Source organism: Notolepis coatsorum, assembly GCF_963971535.1.
Source record: "Notolepis coatsorum genome assembly, chromosome: 5".
Classification (NCBI taxonomy): domain Eukaryota; kingdom Metazoa; phylum Chordata; class Actinopteri; order Aulopiformes; family Paralepididae; genus Notolepis; species Notolepis coatsorum.
Window position 1 is genome coordinate 182,504,767 of NC_140169.1, and position 8,140 is coordinate 182,512,906.

Genomic DNA, 8,140 nt, shown 5'->3' on the forward strand with positions numbered 1-8,140 from the left:
GTGGGTAGTGATTCACATTCCTTTACAGCTTTGGGTAGGGCGTTCCACATTGATGTGGCATAATTGCGAAACGTGTTTAGTCCCTTGTTTGAGCCGAATCTGGGTTTAACATGATTTGTGGAGCTCCCTCTGGTGTTGTGATCGTGGTATTCACTGACCTTTGGGAAGTATTTAGTCATGTACATGGGTACCTTGGTCGTGTAGTGTATCTTGTAGACCAGGCCCATTGCAAGTTGCTGTACTCTGTCGTCTACTCTAAGCCATCCTAGGTTGTCAAAGTGGGCAGGGGTGAGGTGGGTTCTAGGAGTAAGGTCAAGCAGTAGTCTGACCAGTTTGTTTTGAGATGTTTGTAATTTTGTTTTTAGCGCCTTTGAGGTGCTTTGGTACCATGAGGTGCAAGCATAGTCGTAGTACCCTTGAATGAGTGCTCCTGCTAGAGTCTTCAGGGTATTCTTGTTTACCAGTGAGGAGATCCGGTACAAGAAACGAGTTCGTTGGTTGACTTTTTTTATTACATTGGATGCCATTTTGTCACAGGAAAGATTTGCCTCTAGGATGGAACCCAGGTAGGTAATATCTTCTTTCCTTGTGACAATATTGTCACCCACTGTAACTGAGAAGCCGTCGGTCTTGCTGAGTTTGTTATTTGAACCGAAGAGAATGGACTCTGTTTTGCCCATGTGTAATGATAGTTTGTTATCAGCGAGCCATATGCAGATTTTGCTTAGTTCTGAGCTGAGGGTTTTTTCAACCTGTAATTTGTTCTTGTCAGAGACCAGCAGGGCTGAGTCGTCCGCAAACAGGAACAAGTTGCAGTCACAACTTAAGCTGACGACATGTCATTTGCATAAATTAGGAACAGTAGCGGACCTAGTATGCTTCCTTGTGGAACACCACAGTTTACTGTGAGGGGGGGGGATAGGGTACCGTTTACCTCCACCATCTGCTCTCTCCCCTCCAGGTAGGATTGCATCCAGCTCACTGATAGACTATCAAAACCAATTGCTTTTAGCTTGTCAATCAGAATGGTGTGATTGACAGTGTCGAAGGCCTTTTGTAGGTCCAGCATGACCATGCCGCAGTATTTGCCCGCGTCCACCTCTTGTTTGATGTGGTCGTTTAAATAGAGAAGGCATGTGTCAGTGGAGTGGGATGTTCTGAAGCCAGATTGGAATTCGTAGATTAGATTTTTTTCCGCAAGGTATTTTTCGACCTGTTCGTATACAATTTTTTCCATGACTTTCGAGATGGAGGTAAGGATAGAAACAGGGCGGTAGTTGCCTGGGTCTAATTTACTGCCTTTTTTGTGCAGAGGGGTCACTCTCGCTATTTTGAAGTCCTTGGGGACGTGTCCCTGTTTTATAGAGAGGTTTATTATGTGTGTGATGACTGGGGTGATGGCGGCTGCTGAGTCTCTGAGGAATTTGGAGGGGATGTTGTCATGACCAGTGGCCTTGTTAGGTTGGAGGGCGCTCAGTTTTTTGAGTACCTCATCTGTTGTTACCATTTCCAGTTTGAAGTCGTCTTTGTGGACCCCTAGGTTTTTGTAGTAAGCTACTATGTGTTCTACCCCATAATGCCCTGAGTGGGAGGGTAGTTTGTTTACCAGTGTTGTGGCTATGTTTGTGAAGAAACTATTTAAGTAATTGGCTACATCCAGCTTTTCTGTGATGAGCGTGTTGTCCGTCTTTATGTTTATGTTTGAGAATCTGGTTTTAAGTTTTTTACTGCAGCCTAGTTGGTTATTGAGTAATTTCCAAAGTTCACGCGGTTTGTTTTTGTTTTCCTCGGTTTTGTCATTGATGAATTTTTTCTTTGCTGTTTTGATCATGGAGTTTACATCATTTCTTAGTCTGTTTCTTTGCAGTTTGAGTTCAGTCACGTGGGCTTGGAGTTCACTGCTCGTGCTTATATGATGACCCTGCCGGAGCTCGGATAGGAGTGGGTCTGAGACGGCCAGAAGATGCAGAGCGTAGGGGTCTTGAGGGTGTGTAGTTAGAGACCATTGACCGGAGGTAGGCGGGAGCGGTTCCCTTTGCCGCACGGTATGCTAGGTCGAGGGCCTTGAAGCGGATACGTGCAGCAATGAGGAGCCAGTGCAGGTCCCTAAGAAGTGGGGTGACATGGGCTGACATCGGTAGGTTTGAGATCAGGCGGGCCACTGCGTTCTGAATGAGTTGAAGAGGCGTGGTGGCAGTGACCGGAAGGCCAGCAAGCAGTGCGTTGCAGTAGTCGAGGCGGGAGATGACTGTTGATTGGACGAGGAGTTGGGTGGCTTCTTTTGTCAGGAAGGGGCGGATCCTTCTGACGTTGCTCAGGAGGAATCTGCAGGTTCAGGTTGTCGCTGCGATGTGAGTGGAGAAGTTCAAGTGGTCGTCGAGGACAACACCAAGGTTCTTGGCGGTCGGGGACGCGGTCCCAGCTGCAATCTCGACTGTGATGGAAAGGTCGGTCAGGGGGGAGGATTTGGCGTGGATTTGGCGTGGCAGGTGGAGCAATTCTGTTTAGCTTAGGTTCAGTTTGAGGTGGTTGGTCGTCATCCAGGCGGAGATGTTGGACAGACAGGCCGAGATCCGCTCAGAGATGTGGATATCTGAGGGAGGGAAGGAGAGGAAGAGTTGAGTATCATCGGCATAGCAATGATACGAGAAGGCATGAGACGTGATAATGTTACCCAGAGATTTAGTGTAGAGGGAGAAGAGAAGGGGTCCAAGGACCGAGCCCTGGGGGACACCTGTCCGCAGGGGGTGGGTGGCAGACAGGGTCCCTCTCCATGACACTTGGTAGGAGCGGTCATTGAGGTATGATGTCAGCCATGTCAGCGCAGAGCCAGCCACTCCCATTCCTGCGAGGGACGCGAGAAGGATCTGATGGTTGACTGTGTCGAAGGCTGCAGATAGGTCTAGGAGAATCAGGACAGAGGAGAGGCCTTTCGCTTTTGCTAAGTGAAGTGCCTCTGTGACCGCAATGAGGGCCATTTCTGTGGAGTGACCAGTCCTGAAGCCTGACTGATTAGGGTCTAGGAGGTCATTCTGTAAGAGATAATCAGTGAGTTGGTTGGATACAGCACGTTCAAGTGTTTTAGAAAGGAAGGATAGAAGAGAGACAGGATGATAGTTGCCTATGACGGTGGGGTTCATGGTTGTTTTTTTTATGAGCGGTGCAACTCTGGCTTGTTTTAGGGAGGAGGGGACCACCCCCAAGTTGAGGGAGGAGTTGATGGTTGCAGTTAGGAATGGGAGGATGTCTGGTGCTATGGTCTGGAGGAGTGGGGAGGGTAACTGATCCAGCTGGCATGTAGTCGGACGGTTCGACGTTACCAGTATCAGGGTCTCAGTGTCTGTAATGGGAGAGAAAGATGACAGAGTGAAGGATGAGGTTCTCGATTCAGTATTTGGAATGGGTGGGGGTTGGGAGAATGAGCTTCGGATGCTCTCCACTTTTTCCTCAAAGAAGATCGCAAAGTCTTCGGCAGAGAGAGATGAGGGGGGAGGGGGTGGGGGGAGGGAGGACATGGTAGCATGCAGTTTGCGAAGGTTCTTGGCAGAGGCCTCGATCCTATGGTGAAAGAAAGAAGCTTTGGCAGTATTAATGGTTTTGGAGAATGTTAACAAGAGGTTATAATATAATAATAATAATAATGCAGGACCTGTCGCAGAGGTCTTTAATTGACATGCAACAACACTCAATGTTAGCGGCACACACACGCCGGAACACACACACATGCATTGTCTGTAGGATCGCCGATGCGATACTCCTCTGCGCTTAACCCATCCCGTGGTCCTTCCCCCCAAGGGCAGCCGGGAGCAGACGAGGGCTGTCAGCGTTAGCGATCTGTTGCATGTTTTTCCATTGGGTTTCTCTTATCGGGGGGGGGGGACCGCAAACTCCACACTGAAAGGCCCGGGAGATACCCCACCTGGGTAACTGGCATCATGGAAACCCAAGCGGGAATCTAACCCTGGACCTTCTTGCTGGGAGGCGACAGTGTGATATGGTTGTGATATGTGGCGATGTCAGCAGTGAGGCGTGACTTTCTATACTTCCTCTCAGCCGCTCTCAGGACCTGTCTTTGTTCTCTCACTGCATTCGTCAGCCATGGACTGGGTGGTGAACGGCGGGCAGGTTTCTCAACGAGGGGACAGAGCTTGTCGAAGGAGGTTGCAAGGGCTGAGAGGAGGGTGGAGGTATGAACTCCTCTCCCATTGAGGAGGTCGAGGTGCCATGGGCATTTGACAGCACACGACCTCTGTACATTACGCCATGTTTGAATCACGTGGGATATGATCAGTCCATATCGTAATTGCCATTTTGATATGATATTGGAGTATACTACATAAATGTTCTGGTATCCTGTTCCCACTTTATCCAATCAGGAGAGAGGACTCCACACTGCAAAACTGATCGGACAAAAATAAGAAATAAAAACCAGTTTTAAGCAAATGTGTGCTTGAAAAAAGTACAATAATCTGCCAGTGCAGTAAGCAAATCAGCATCTTTAACTGGGGTGTTGTGTTTTGTAATAGAAGTTCTGAGGCCATGCTTTTATTAGAACTAACTAGGCTAATGTTGCCCTTTGTCCAGGTTTACATTAGAACCCTTAGAACCTCAGCTTAGCTTTGTTCAAAATAGAAGGGAGGGAGGAGGACCATGTCCTATTTTGACGGAGCTAAGCTGAGGTTCTAACAGTATCTACAGTAAACCTGGACAAAGGGCAACACCATTAGCCTTGTTAGTTCTAATAAAGGCACAGCCTCAGAAATTCTATTACAAAACACAACACCCCAGTTAAAGGAGCACTTCACCCAAAAAAGATCAATTATTCACCCCATGATGCCTTGAATTCATGAAGATTTTTTTTTCTTCTTGGATGTCTCCACATAGAATAAAAAAAAAGTAGAAATACTTAGTGAATTGAAGTTAATGGAGATTTGGTTTATCAACAGAAAAACGATATCAAAACATCCCTTTACAAACTCTCTCACAACGTGTGCAGTAGAATCCAAGTCTCATTTATACTGGTGTAAGCGCTGCCTTCAAATGGAACTTGTGTTTTCACAGGGTGAGTGATTGATATACAAATTATCACGTCTGGGTGAAGTGCCCCTTTAACATTTCATTTCAACCTTTATTTAAAATCGTAAGCTTCTGAGGTTTCCCTCATTTACAGAAACGACGATTGTACAAATGTAAACAATACATAATAAAAGCAATATTCACAAACAATTAAACACCAGAGTAAAAAAAAAGAAAACGTTTAAAATAAATGAAAAAGATCAGCTAAAACAGTTACAGGTGGTCTGGAATTTGGTCTGAATTTGTTGGAGGCTCTCCCTTCCCTTGGTCTGTTTAAAACGTATGATTTCAGAGTCTGAAATCATACGTTTTAAACAGACCAAGGGAAGGGAGAGCCTCCAACTTCAGAGAGAGTTGGAAGACATTCCATGAGTTAGAGGCATCAAAGGAAAAAGCTGACTTCCCTAGATCAGAACAAACTTCAGGGACCTTAAGAACCTTCCAGTCATTCGATCGAGTTGAATAGGTTCCAATATTCCAATCTAACAGTGAAGAGATATAAACAGGTTGTTTACCAATAAGGGCTTTCAAAATAAATAAGTACCAGTGTTTGTTGGAGGAAGTTAGGAACGACGATGTTTAAAATGCCTATCTGACGTCCTGGTGGTTCTGTGCCGTGAGCCGAGCCACAAACCATGTGGCTGTGAAGTTGTGGGTTCGAATCCAGCTCACAACTTCCCTTCCCCCCTCACGTATTTCTGTTACTGCATCGACAAGAGGAGTAAGCCAGACGATGCATACAGTGCCGACTGTCTTCACACTAGTAATGCTTTACGGTCCGCGGGCTGCCAGAGGGGAGCACTGGCAACATGGGTATGGAAGGAGGAGGAGGAGCAGCAGTCACAATATTGTGATAGTCGGTTTGCCATCACAGGCCACGCTTCAGTGAGCTGTGTGTCCAAACAGCATCACATTCCTTCCTCTCCCCTGGTTAGCGATGGAGATGTGGGGGAGCCAAACGGGGAACCACGGATCAAAACCCCATTACAATTTAAAAATCAACAACTCCAGAATGTGCAATTAGCAATGTCAGCACAATACAGCTCATTGTTGAAGGCACACAAACATACCCACTATGGCATGAATGCGAGTCACTGGTTGCAGGATCCTACTTTTGACACGATGAGCACTTCAGGTAGTGTGAACCTGTGTCCACTGACTGTGTGTGTTTTGTCTAGAAGTGTATTCACCGTTATTACCACTAAGTGATTATGGTGCTTTGTTCGCTTTTAGGCAGCTCTATGAAACCATTCATTAGCAAGCACCCTCTCATTACCCTGTAATACCCTGTAGTCGTATCATGTACTAGTGCCCTGTACTATGTACACGTAGTTGTAACGGTTGGTCTGTCTGTGTGTAGGCCTGGCCAACACACGTGTCTCCTGCGTTGTGTTCTGGGCGTGATGCTTAGTGACGAGTCAGCACACATGGACAACTGTTCATCATTTATTCGTGGTCTGCAATGGAGAGCCACCTGCATGAAACGAGTGGTGGAAATATCACAAAGGAACAGCGTCACAATATACTCGTCAAGTATTTCACATTGGGTGCTGGTTGCAGACTGAACCCAAACCGGAAGGTTGCTTCTAACACGCACTAATAATTGACCCGGAAGTGCAAAACTCTCGAACGTGAACTTTCCCAAGTTACGTTCAGATAAAAGTGTCTTTGGTATAAAGAAATAATAAATAATAAACAATAAACAATTGTAACCACTTGTACACATTTGTAAACAGGATTTGGTGACATTTCAATCCTTAATAAAATAATAAACAATGTTCATTTGACACTTGTTACATAGTCATAGGTTGCAAACTATTTGAGTGACCCAGGACTCCACAGGAAGCCAATTGAGCTCATGAAATTATAGATACGAAAGGTATCTCCAGTTACATGAGTTAGCGCAGAGCTTCAAAGCTAGCTGTCAATCACTCCATTCTGATTGATAAGCTAAAAGCAATTGGTTAAACTTTTGATAGTTCATCAGTGAGCTGGATGCAATCCTACCTGGAGGGGAGAGAACAGATGGTGGAGGTGAACGGTACACTGCCCCCCCCCCCTCCCAGTGAGCTGTGGTGTTCCACAAGGAAGCATACTAGAACCTTTCTAATTCATGCAAATGGCATGTCATCAGCTTGTGACTGCAACTTGTTCCTGTTCGCAGATGACTCTGCCCTGCTGGTCTCTGACAGGGACAAGTTGCAGGTTGAAAACGCCCTCAGCTCTGAACTCGGCAGAATCTGCACCTGGCTCGCTGATAACAAACTATCATTACACCTGTCCTGGGTACAACGGAATCCATTCTCTTTGGATCAAATAGCAAACTCAGCAAGGCCAACAGCTTCTCTGTTACAGTGGGTGACAATATTGTCACAAGGAAAGAAGAACTTGCCTACCTGGGTTCCGTCCTAGAGGCAAATCTTTCCTGTGACAAAATGGCAACCAATGTAATCAAAAAAGTCAACCAACAAACAAGATTTTTGTACAGGATCTCCTCTCTGGTAAATAAGAATACCTTGAAGACTCTTAACAGGAGCACTCATTCAAGGGTACTACGACTATGCTTGCACCACATGGTACCAAAGCACCTCAAAGGCCCTAAAAACAAGGCTACAAACATCACAAAACAAACTGGTCAGACTACTGCTTGGCCTTACTCCTAAAACCCACCTTACCCCTGCCCATTTTGACAACCTAGGATGGCTTAGAGTAGACGACAGAGTACAACAACTTGCAATGGGCCTGGTCTACAAGATACACCACACCACTAAGATACCCAAGGTACCTGTCTAAATACTTCCCAAAGGTCAGTGATGTCCACAACCACAACACCAGAGGGAGTTCCACAAATAACGTTCAACCAGATTCGGCTCAAACAAGGGACTGAACACGTTTCGCAATTATGCCACAATAATATGAATCCCTACCCTCCTTCAAAACCGCTCTCAAAGAGCACCTACGGGTGGCTGCAATTAGAAACTGGCCCCAGTCAATGTCAAATCCCCCCCCCACCCAACAACCTCCAATGTACATTTTCTTCCCCTTCGGATGTATATATTTTTTT